This window comes from Neovison vison, chromosome 9 (assembly GCF_020171115.1).
Source record: "Neovison vison isolate M4711 chromosome 9, ASM_NN_V1, whole genome shotgun sequence".
In the NCBI taxonomy this organism is placed as follows: domain Eukaryota; kingdom Metazoa; phylum Chordata; class Mammalia; order Carnivora; family Mustelidae; genus Neogale; species Neogale vison.
The window spans coordinates 20624651-20637981 of NC_058099.1; the positions used below are offsets into that span (position 1 = coordinate 20624651).

Here is a 13331-nt window from a genome sequence, read left to right on the forward strand (position 1 = left end):
TCCGAAGAGATAACACTTTAAAAAATGAAATGTCGATCAAGGGTGCATATACTGGAATAAATAAAGTAGAGAACAATATTTCTAGCATGGAGTCAATGCGGTCACCTTGCATTTGATCCTAGTATTTTTGCTATACATAGCAAGTGATGCACTGATGCAGGCATTCCAATAACAGAAGGAAAAAATGTGAATGCAGGAAAACAAAGAACGTTCTGTCTAAAACTTTCACTGGAAATAAAAGGCATTTATATGAACAATAACAACAACAAAAATAGAAGGAATGAGGGAAGACAAGTTACACATCCTTTCTCTTTACCCTCAGTGTATGCAGAGCTGTTAATTCTCTGCGATATAGTGTTTTCTGTGCCATCCCAGACAGCCTTGTACTAAATGGTGTTGGCATGTTTCTTTAATTCTTTTCACAAATGAACAAAGAGGTATTTAAACCCTAACTCCCCAACCCATCAGCTGGCTTAGAATCAGAATGGAAGGTAAAGCGAGAATAACTTTACAGGGAAGAAGGGAGAACATGCCATAGGGGCTCACATCATCTCAGAGAAGCAATGGATTTTATTTTTTTTAAGATTTTATTTATTTATTTATTTGACACAGAGAGAGAGAAATCACAAGTAGGCACAGAGGCAGGCAGAGAGAGAGGGGGAACCAGGCTCCCTGCCTAGCAGAGAGCCTGACATGGGGCTTGATCCCAGGACCCTGAGACCATGACCTGAGCCAAAGGCAGAGCCTCAACCCATTGAGCCACCTAGGCACCCCAAGGAACGGATTTTAAATTGCAATTGCCAAACTAAATCAGATGAAAACTGGTTTCTCCTCAAAACTGTTTAAATTGTTGTCCTTGGGGTGCCTGGGTGGCTCAGTTGGTCAAGCAACTGCCTTCGGCTCAGGTCATGATTCTGGAATCCCGGGATCGAGTCACACATTGGGCTCTCTGCTCAGTGGGGTGTTTGCTTCTTCCTCTGACCTCTCCCCTCTCATGCTCTCTCTCTCTTTGAACAAATAAAATAAACCTTTAAAAATAAATACATAAATAAATTGTCATTGAATAAAGAAAAAACAACAACAACAAAGTGGACTACCTTAAAATGAAAACAATGCAGGGGCACCTGGGTGGCTCAGTGGATTAAAGCCTCTGCTTTCAGCTCAGGTCATGATCCCAGGGTCCTGGGATCAAGCCCTGCATCAGGCTCTCTGCTCAGCGGCAAGCCCGCTTCCCCCCCTCTCACTCTGCCTGCCTCTCTGCCTATTTGTGATCTCTCTCTGTCAAATAAATAAATAAAATCTTAAAATAAGATAAAATAAAATGAAAACAATGCCAACCTCTAGTTTATCTAATAGTTCTGATCCTCTCTAGAATGTTTCTATGTTCAAACAAGGCACTAAGAGGCTGAGAAAGAGCAAAACAGAAAGTTGGTGCAATTATCAATGTGATCTGAAAATTCCTTCCGCTTTGCTTAACTCATCTCACCTTCCACTGCCCCCCCATGAAGAACTCCCAACCACCAGCTCCTGCTGTCCCCAGCATCCACTTGTGCCCAAGACACCACACCAACCTTCCCCATCTATAGCCTGAGAAATCTCCCCATAGTCTTTGTACCAAATAGTGTCCTTTTTCCCATTTCCAATTCCAAACTCACTTCTACACAACCTTCCCCACATGAACTGAACTCCCTTATTTTCTCCAGTATGTGTCTCACGTTTGCTTTATTATTCCTTAGACCTGCTTCGGAATTGTGTCCAGAAGATCTCCAGTTGGTTCGTATTGCTCCTTAAGACTCTGTCTTTACCCTTTAAGTTTGCTGTTGAACTGTTAAACACACAATCTGCTTCAATAATTGCTTGGAGCAAAAGAGAAATAAACAGTGCTAGAAAGGCTGTCTGAAGGTGCTGTGCCACGTGAGTATATCTCTCTCACCATCCTCATAAACTGAGATAACTCTATTATTTCTGGGACTTGCTTGATATTAATGAAAGGATTCTAGTATAAAATTTATTATCATTACATCTAGTGTTTATTGAATGTTTATTATATGCCAAGAGTTATCTGTAATCACTAAGCAACTGTGTTGTTCTACTTATTTTACAGATAAAGAAACTGAGCCTCATACATTTAGTAACTTCATACATCACTCATCCAATATTTACCGTGTCCTCTCTGTGCCAGGCACTGGGCTGTCCCAAGTCATGGAGTTAGCAAGTGTTAGAGCTAGGGTTTGGACCTGGGTCCCACTGACTCTACGCCCTGACCATCACAACAAAGGAATCATGTACTCCATGGATAAAGCTTCAGCATGGAATACAATTTAGATATTAGCCACTTATGAAAAGTATATTCTGGTCCCCAATATTTACTTATTAACCTTCAGTGAGGAGAACTAAGTCTGATTTCTTTATACAACCACTACAGTTCCACTGTAGTGTGTTTTTGTTTTTAAACAACCACAACAAAAGATTTATTTGCAACACAGCCTAGTCCCCATCATTTCAGTATAGCATGGGAGTAGAAAAAAGGCACACTGTAAGATAGGATGTTTAGGTTTAGTTATTATATGAAACAATTATGTGGCCTTAAATAATTTCATTTTTAACAGAAGACAGAGACTGTACATTGAAAATGGGAAACAGAATCCTAGTACACAGAGAAACAGGTAAAGAATGCTTGTATGCTTACATAAAAGAAATTGTGTGAAAATGATTAAATGACACATATGGTTCTTTTGGTTTTTTGTTTGCTTGTTTTTAAAGATTTTATTTATTTATTTGACAGAGAGCGAGACAGGGACAGAGGGAACACAAGCAGGGGGAGGGGGAGAGGGAGAATCAGATTTCCCGCTGAGCAGGAAGCAGATGCAGGCTTGAGCCCAGTGGGATCATGACCTGAGCCCAAGGCAGACGCTTAACGAAAGCCAGCTAGGCACTCTAGCACATATGGTTCTATCATAATTATATTTAAAGAGTGAGTAAATTTACTCAATACAATACTTTATAAAAATTCTGGTAGAAGTTGTAAAGCTATGTGTCAAGGAAATTTTTAGGAGGCTCTATTGATGGAGAAACAAACAAAAGTGAGGACTTAAAACTGAATACAGGAGAAAGAGGGACTACTTTAAGACTGGCATTTTTCTTCCATTAGAGAACACGCAAACTTCAAGCTCAAGGTTTGGAAGAGCTGGCCATGGGAGCAGGGCTGGACGGTGGGGTTGTGTACTTACTCTAAGGATGGCCAGATGGAAGCAACTAACCTGCTCGCTATGCATGATTAACACCTACAGCATTTACAGCATAAGCATTGGCAAGCATAGCATAGAAAGTGAGGGAAATTGCTGTGAAAAGCCACCCTTAGAGTCAGAGAGAGAAAGGGCATTGCCTCAGGAAACTCTAGGCAGCTGCACCTGACATAGGGAAGGAAAAACAAAAAGCTGCTGCAAAAAGCAAAAAAATGGCTGAATGCATGCCTCTGTCAGGTAACACTTCCCCTTTGTCTGCATTTGAGAGTTCCCAGTTCCCAGCTAGTTTTCAACTTATATACTCTGAAGAGAAGCCCATTTGTGGGGACTTCTTTGTCCACTCATTACAGCTGGCTGAAGGTCACTTGTAAAACCTGTTGGTCAACTATTACCTTCAAGAAGGAGCTGTGTCCAGATATATCAAACAAGAGCCTTTAATAATGTCTAAGGAAATCCCCGTAAGCTAGCAGTAATGATAAATCTAGACTTTCATTTTAAAATGTGAGCTCACAGGAGCGCCTGGGTGGCTCAGTCAGTTATTTGACTGACGGACTCTTGATTTTGGCTCAGGTCATGATCTCAGGGTTGTGAGATCAAGCCCTGTGTTGGGCTCCACACTCAGTGGAAAGTCTGCTTGAAACTCTCTCCTCCTCTCTTTCTGCTCCTTCCCCTGCCCTCACTCTCTCTCTCTCTCTCTCTCTCAAATAAATAGCCTTTTAAAAAATTGTGAGCATACAAACAAGCATCACTTGGACCTGGGGAAAACCAATATCATGAAAGTTACCAAGTTACACAATTAGGGCAACTAATTCCATATTCCACCCTCTCTTAAAATTAATTCAAAGTGAAAAAAATTCAGATGATCACAAACAAATCATTACATAGATTTGAGAGCATAATTCATCCTTGAAACAAGAACAGCTTTCATTGGAAAAGGAAAAATAGGAGAACAAGACCCTGGAAATTTAAAATTGACAAAACACAATTTAAAAATACTTAATAGAAGAGCTGAGTATTAGAATGAACAGGGCTAAAAGACAAATAAGTGAGACGGAAGGAATTTTCCCAGAAGGGCAAGCAAAGTCATAATAGTGTTTAAATTATGAGGACAAAGTTAAGAGGCAGAGAAGATTGAGGCAGAAAATTCAAAATATAGCTTATAAGAATTCAAAAGAAAAATTATGAGAGGATAGAATAAAATAAGTAGTGAAAGAAATAATACAAGAAAATTTCCAAGAATCAAAGAGATTTTAATCTTTAGGGCGTTAAGTCTCATGAACTGTCAAATATACATACTGAAGACATATCTTCTTACAGAAGATATATATAAACATATCTTGGTGAAATTTCCAAGATCTAAGAACAAAAAGAAAATTTGATAATCTTTATCTGGTAAGAGAAAAGTCTTTAACATAGTAATAAGAATCAGATTTCTCATCTGTGACACCACATGCTAAAAAATAATGACTCTCGTCTTCTCAGAGTTGTAAGGGAAAAAGACTATAAAATGAAGAATTCTATTACCTACTTAAGGTATCATTCAAGTGCTAGGGCAAAAGAAAGATATTTTCAACCATGAAAGACACAGCTTCTAAGAACAAGTTAATAAAAGAAATGAAAACTTAAAAATGATGGCAGGAGGACTTCCACTTAGGGCTATAATGGAGTAGCTGGTATTATACTATCTTCCCTGCTGAGAATAAGGCTAGATAAAATGCACTGGAAAATAAAAGTAACTGGAACTCAAGGAGCAAAATCCTGGAGCGATGGGAAATGCACAGAAGTGAGTCCTGCATTGATCACTATGTTTTCCTCTTCAATCATTTGAAGAGCTGCAGTGCAGGACATAGAGCCCAAACAGAAACAAGCAGCCTGAAGTCCACATTAGTCATCTCAGGGAAACAAGTATTAAATATCCAACTACGGGCCTAAAAAGCAGCCAGGACTTGAGAGTTGGACATCCTGGAGGAAGGAAACCATGGAAAAGTGAGCCAACATTTTGCATGCAATTTTCCTTCCAGGAATTGGTGATTCCTAAGCTAAACAGGCACAGGCAAGATGCAGAGAAACCAAGTAGAAAGGAGAAATAACTGAGAGGAAACTGCATGGCACTGAGGAGTCAAGAATAGTAACAAGGCCTCCTAAGGAGAAGACTTGGTAACAGTACAGGCTTTGAGATCCAGAAGGGATTAACTGTAAGAATAAGAAACACTGGAAATACAGATGGTCCCTGACTTATTATGGTTCGACTTATGATTTTTCAACTGTTCGATGATGTGAAAGTGATAGGCATTTAGTAGAAATCATAATTCAAAATTTGAATTTTGATCTTTTCCTGGGCTGGGCGATATGTGGTAGGATGCTCTTTTGTGATGCTGGGCAGAGACAGACAGCCACAACTTCTAGTCTAACTCATGATCACAAGGGTAAACCACCAGAGACTCAAAACCATTCTGTAACCACACGACCATTCTGTTTTTCATTTTCGGTACAGTGTGAGATTTTCAAATTATGTGAGATATTCAACACTTCTGTATAAAATAGGCTTTGTGTTGGATGATTTTGCCCAACTAAAGGCTAACATCAGTATTCTGAGTGCATGTAAGGTAGGCTAAGCTGAGATGTTTAGTAGGTTAGGCATAGTAAATGCATTTTCTACCTAAAATATTTTAACTTATGATGGGTTTATCAAGGTATAATCCCACTGTAAGTCAAGAAAGATCTGTAGAACAGTTTCAGATGGATTAAGGTGATCTGCCTACCTTATTTGCAAGCTAGCAGAAATTTAAATCCTCTCTGGAGGAAGGATAACATCTTCAACAAGTTTTCGTACACAATGGCCAGAATTCAATAACATTAACAGGCATACTATAAAATAAGACCAAATGAATGAAAAATAAGAGAAAAATCAGACAACATGATTATCCAGATTACTGAACTTGTGAGACATGGATGTGGACTTTAAAATAATTTTAAGGGCGCCTGCGTGGCTCAGTGGGTTAAGCCGCTGCCTTCGGCTCAGGTCATGATCTCAGGGTCCTGGGATCGAGTCCCGCATTGGGCTCTCTGCTCAGCAGGGAGCCTGCTTCCCTCTCTCTCTCTGCCTGCCTCTCCATCTACTTGTGATTTCTCTCTGTCAAATAAATAAATAAAATCTTAAAAAAAATAATTTTAATATGTTGAAGGAAATAAGGAGAAGATAGAGAATTTTACCAGAGCATCAGAATCTATTAACAAAATGGAAATTATAGAATTTTCTCCCTTATTTCTCTTCTTCCTCTTCCCTTACCTCTCCTTTTCCCATTTTCTTCCTGAACTTTTCAATTTCAAAGCTGCTGGTGGGGCAGAGCAAAGTAGGTATCTATTTTCCGGGAATATGTGTGTGTTGAAGGGGCTGTGATGGCTTAGAGTTAGGCATGAAGCCTGCCCAGCAGGGAGTATAGGAAATTGACTGGGGCAAGAAATATGTTTCAGTGGGAGGCAACAGAGCCTGAACTCAGAGAGAGAAACAAGCAAACATCCCATGCAGAGGTAGCCAGGCATGTGGTATGCTTGCCTAAGCAGGGTAAGGAGGACACCCACACAACAGTGGGGGATATGGGAAGAAGCCTTATGTGAAAAGTCAGAGTCACTGGAGTGAACAGGGCTTCCCTGTATGGGAGTGGCCTGATGACAGTGTGGAATTCAAACTAAGCAAAGCATCCTTCAAAATTAAAGGTGAGGGGCGCCTGGATGGCTCAGTGGGTTAAAGCCTATGCCTTCAGCTCAGGTCATGATCCCAGGGTCCTGGGATCGAGCCCCACATCAGGCTCTCTGCTCGGCAGAGAGCCTGCTTCCTCCTCTCAGTCTGCCTGCCTCTCTGCCTACTTATGATCTCTGTCAAATAAATAAATAAAATCTTAAAAAAAATAAAGGTGAAATACAGGGGAAGTCATATAAAATAATGAATATATTTGTTATTAGCAGTCAAGTATTAAGTGATAATAAAAGGAGTTTTTCAGGCAAGGAAATAATCCAGGATGGAAACACATTGATACAGAAAAAAATAAAGAATACTGGGAAGATTGAATATGTAGGTGAATTTAAATGAACACAGCTGTTTAAAACAATACTAATGGTGTCTTATGGGTCTTTAAACGCATGTAGAATTAATATTCATTACTATAGCACAAAAGAGTGTAACTGGAGCTAGTTTTGAAAGGTCTTTGCATTATCTAGAAAATGATGAAAACACTAATTTAAAGTAGACTTTAACAGCTCAAGGATGCATATTTTAATCTCCATGGTAACGACTACAAGAATATTGAAAGAATATATAAGTTCATAGAGGAGGAAAATGAAATAAAAAAGACTTCTTTAATCAAAAACAAGGCACAAAGAATAGATAGGACAAAGCAAAAAATGTAGGATTATAGACTTAAACCTAAACATATCAATTATTCCAGAATCAATAGTCCAATTAGAAGATAAGTGATGTCAGGGTGCCTTGGTGGCCTAGTTGGTTGAGCGTCCGACTCTAGGATTCAGTTCAGGTCATGATCTCAGGATCATGAAACCCACTTTGGGCTCCATGCTCTTTCTCTCTGCCCCTCCCCCATTCACGCTTTCTCTCAAATAAATAAACCTTTAAAAAAAGATAAGTGATATCAGTCTCAATAAGAAAAAAAAAACTCAGCTATGTATGTCCTCCTTACACATAGGAATAAATAGGGTAGAAAAGAATGCTAGTATAGCTATATATCAGACAAAACGAACTTTAAGGCAAGATGTATTACTATAAAGAGAAATGTTTTAAAATTCAACAGAAAGATATAATAATCCAAATTTTTTTTTAAGATTTTATTTATTTATTTCACAGAGAGAGATTACAAGTAGGCAGAGAGGCAGGCAGAGAGAGAGAGGAGGAAGCAGGCTCCCTGCTGAGCAGAGAGCCCGATGCGGGACTCGATCCCAGGACCCTGAGATCATGACCTGAGCCGAAGGCAGCGGCTTAACCCACTGAGCCACCCAGGCGCCCTAATAATCCAAATTTCTATCTAATTACATAGCCTCAAAATATAAAGAGCAAATGTAAGAATTTTTAAAAAGAAATAGGCAAATCTACAACTAAGATTTTAATATGTCCTTTTCTATAACTGACATAAAAAATACACACTGAAAATTGTATAGATAAAGAAGATTGAAACAATGCAAATATCAAACTATACTTAATTGATACACAAAAAACAACATATCGAACAACTGCAGAAGACACATTCTTTTCAAAGATACATGGCCCTTTTACCAAAATAGAAATGCTAGACATAAAGCAAACTTCAACATTCCAAAGGATTAAATCATTCAGAATATCAGCAGAATTAAAATATAAATAAATTACAAGAGCATAACTTTAAAGCACTAAGCAATAATATGCTTCTAATAAACCCCTGAGGAAGGGAAAAAACCAATGGCAATTAGAAAATATTTCAGGGGCACCTGGGTGGCTCAGTGGTTTAAGTGCCTGCCTTTTGCTCAGATCATGATCCCAGATCCTGGGATCAAGACCCTGATCAGGCTCACTGCTCAGCAGGGAGTCTGTTTCTCCCTTTCCCTTGACCGCTCCTCCCTGCTCGTGCCCTCTCTCTCTCTCTCAAATAAAGAAAAAAAAACTTTAAAAAAAAAAAAAAGAAAAAATATTTCAAACCAAACCAAATGATAATAATAATATATATGTCAAAGTTGTGGGAGGCACTTATTGTAATATCTATAGAGAAAATCATAGCATTGGACACAGAGATCAGGAAAGAAAGGTTGAATATCAACTGAACCAGGAAATGATAAAAAGAACAACATATGTACTCAGAAGAGTAGAAAGAAGGAAACATTACAGATAACAGAAATCAATGCAATAGCAAATTTATAATTAAAAAAGAAGTAAGGCCAAAAGATGGATTTAAAAAGACTAGTAAGGGCGCCTGGGTGGCTCAGTGGATTAAGCCTGTGGATTAAGCCTCTGCCTTCGGCTCAGGTCATGATCCCTCCCCCTCCACCTCTCTCTGCCTACTTGTTATCTCTGTCTGTCAAATAAATAAATAAAATTTAAAAAAATAAAAAGACTAACAAAATAAATTAACTGGTAAGAAAAATGAGAGAAGGCACAAACTGCAACACAAAGAATGAAACAGGGGTTATCACTACAAATCCTACAGATTGTAAAAGGATATTATGAACAACTTGATGCCAATAAATTTGAAAATTTTTATAAAATGGGCAAATACATAGGAAAGCCACAACCTACTACAACTGAGCAAGAAATATAAAATTTAAATAGTCCTACATCCATTAAAGAAACTGAATCTGTAATTTGAGATATCACACACACACCACACACACACACACACACACCCCTCCTCCAGGGTGAGATGTATTTCACCAGCAAATTTTTTTAACATGTAAGGAACAAATAATGCCAAACCTAAAAACTCTGCTAGTGAATAGAAAAAGAGAGAATAGTACCCATTTTCTTTTAAAGGACAGAATAACTTTTCTATAAAAAAATAAGACAAGAGCAATACAATAAAAGAAAATTACAGGCCAACATGCTCATAAACAGACACAAAAATCCTTAACATGATATGAGCAAATTGAATGCTTACCTCACACCACAAACAAAAAACAATTCCAAATGGATCATAATCTAAATGTGAATGGTAAAACAATAAAGCTTCTAGAGAAAAACATAGGAGACCATCTTCAGGACCTTAGGGTAGCAGCATATTTTTAATGGAACATCAACATTATTACCTCAAAAGTAAAAGATTGATAAAAGAATTTCTTTAAAATTAAAAAGGCATTTATTAAAATGCACCATTTAGAGGGTGCAGAGGCAAGCCACATAGTGAGAGAAGATTTCTGAAGTACGTATATCTAACAAACCAATTAGAAGGCAGCGAGGCCAATTAAAAATGGGTAAACTTGGGGCACCTGGGTGGCTCAGTGGGTTAAGCCTCTGCCTTCAGCTCAGGTCATGATCCTGGGGTCCTGGGATCGAGCCCGCATTGGGCCCTCTGCTTGGCAGGGAGCCTGCTTCCCCCTCTCTCTCTCTGGCTGCCTCTCTGCCTACTTGTGATCTCTGTCTGTTAAATAAATAAATAAAATCGTTTAAAAAAATTGGGTAAACTTGAATGGGCACTGTATAAAATAAGAAATACCATTAATTTTTCAGGAAACATAAATTAAAATCCATCCACCAAAATGTTTAAAATAAAAACAAAATCTGCAAATATCAAGCAGTGATGAGGATGTGGAGCCATAGGAGCACTCCTACTTGGCTGGTAGGAAAGTCAATTTGCACTCCCACTTTGGAAACTAATTGGTACTATCTACTAAAGGTGAACGTACAAATATTCTATGATCCAGCAATGCTACACTTGAGTATATACCTAACAGAAGCATCTACATGTTTACTGAAAGGCATGTAACATAAGAGTTCATGAAAGTAAACTCAATAATAGAAAGGCTTGAGCTGGAAATACTCATATGTTCAAAAACAACAGAATGCATATGAAATTGTAAAATTTTTTCAAAAGATTTTATTTATTTGTTTGACAGAGAGAGATCACAAGTAGGCAGAGAGAAAGAGAGAGAGGAGGAGGAAGCAGGCTCCCTGCTGAGCAGAGAGCCCGATGTGGAACTCGATCCCAGGAGCCTGAGATCATGACCTGAGCCAAAGGCAGAGGCTTAACCCACTGAGCCACCCAGGTGCCCGAAATTGTAAAATATTTATACAATATATTATTATACAATTATGACAAGGAATGGACTACTGGAATCAGTAAACATAAAAAATATGGATGAGGCCCACAAAAACAATGTTAAACAAAAGAGGCCAGACACAACATAGTGAGTTGAAAGGGCCCACTTATGTAATTCAGAAACAGATAAAATGACTCTTATGTTGAAATAACAAAGTGGTTGCCTGAGGGAGGAAACTAAAGGAGGGCATAGGAGGGGTTTCTGGGTTTCGAGTAATGTTCTATGTCTTCTTCTAGGTGGTGTTTTCAGCAAAATGCTTGCTTCAGAAAAATTAAACAAGCTGTACATTATTTGTGGCCTTTTGTGTCTGTGAAATTTAGTAAGAAAACTTTCAAAAAATTATTTTTTTAAAATTATAAGATTATGTACTTATTTATTTAGAAAAAGAGCACAAACGAGGGGAGGAGCAGAGGAGGAAGGAGAGAGAATCTCAAGCCGACTCCATGCTGAGTACAGAACCCAACTCAGAGCTTGATCTCAAGACCCCGAGATCATGACCTGAGCTGTAACCAAGAGTCCAGATGCTTAACTGACTGAGCCAGCCAGGCGCCCCTAAAAAATTCTTAAACAGAATTACAATGTACATATAACAATGTACATATTAACAATGTACATATAAACTTAATCAAAGAAGAATTATATCATGTACCTGGATGGAAAGGCTCAATATTAAAAGTCTGTTTAATTTCTTCAAGTATTCTTTAATGCGGTGTAATTCTAATTAAAATCCCCCTTTTTGTAGTTTGTTACTGGTCAGGTTGTTACTGGTCAGGTTTATCTGGGAGAGTAAATGCATGAGAAAAGGAAGGCAATTTTGAAAGTATTATTTGGCAGGCTTTGCCCTGAAAGATACAGACATGTAGTGTAATACTGTAGTAATTTAGTTTAAGCTCTGGAAAAGAGAGAAATAGATCACTGCAACAGAAGAAAGTCCAGAAAAGGCCTGTGTAAATATGCAAATTGAGTATATAATAAAGGTTCCAATTCAAATTGCTGGGGAAAGGATGGACTCTTCAATAAATGCTTTGAGATAATAAGCTATTGAGTTAGAAAAACAAAAACAAAAGCAAATTTAGATTCCTACTTCATACCACATACAGCACATTTCCAAATAGATCTTTTTCAAAAGGCTATTGCTATAAAGAAGATAATTTTCATGATTTGGGGAGTAAGAAAAGCCTTTCTCAGCATGATACAACCAGAGCTATAAAAAAGATTAACAACTCAGATGACATAAAAATTCAGAAGTTCTGCATTGAATAAATTTTAAAAGACAATAAACAGACCTGGAGAAAATACTTGTAACACATAAAGTGACAAAGTACATATGAAAATCTCCTTTAAATCAATTGGAAAAAGATTACTCACTAGAATATGGGCCCGGGATATGACAGGTAATTATTCATAGAAGAAATACAAATAACAAAAGCATTAATAATAATAAGACATTATAATCAAAAGAAGATGTATTTCATTTATCAGACTGCCAAAAACATAAAAAGGTCCAGATCTAAGCATTGGCTAGGATAGGGGGAATTTGCACTAGTTTAGGAAAATATCTGGAAGGATGGTTAGTATTTACGTCTGTGAGGCTTACAAGCTTTACAATATGAATATATTGTTTTTCAAAGTTATAAAAATAAGTAGGGTTTTGGAAATATATATGTAGGAAAAGTAAATGTTTTTTATTTGGCCCAGGAATTTCTCTTGTAGAAATTTATGCTAAATATTTAATCATAGATACATACAAAAATGTATGCTTAAGGATGTTTTTGAAGGCAAATTTTAAAAAGTGAAAATCCAACCCAACAAAAGCACTGTAAGATGGATTTTGGTACTACTATGCAACGGAAAACTATGTAACTATATAATAATCACACTTTCAAAGGCTAAAGATCTTTTACAAATGTACAAAACAGTAAATGCAGATTGACTACAATTTTTGAAGGACATCTATACATAAAAATTATAAAATAAAACACCAAAGTATTACTTGAATTGTTTTTATGGGTAGTAAAATTCCTGTGATATTTCCTCCTTTATTATTAGTATGTGCCAAATTTTTCACAATGAATATTTATTTTTGCCTTAACAGTTTAAAAGCATTATAAATTTTAATCAAGAAAATGCTCTTTTAAGAAAACAATAGTTCGGTCTGAAAATGTTTGCCACCAATTCAATGTTTGCTTTTAACATAATCTTTTCAGATAATATATCCCAACATGAAGTATTTTGTACATGTTAGACATTTTAGTTGATATCTTCTCAGAAAAGATGATTATGAAAAAATTA

General features: G+C 37.3%; 1 protein-coding gene across 2 annotated transcripts in view; it reads right to left on the reverse strand.

Moving 5' to 3' along the window:
- The window catches only part of KIAA1958 (KIAA1958 ortholog), a 160020-nt gene that overhangs the window by 11322 nt on the left and 135367 nt on the right, over positions 1–13331 (reverse strand). The window lies entirely within an intron of this gene.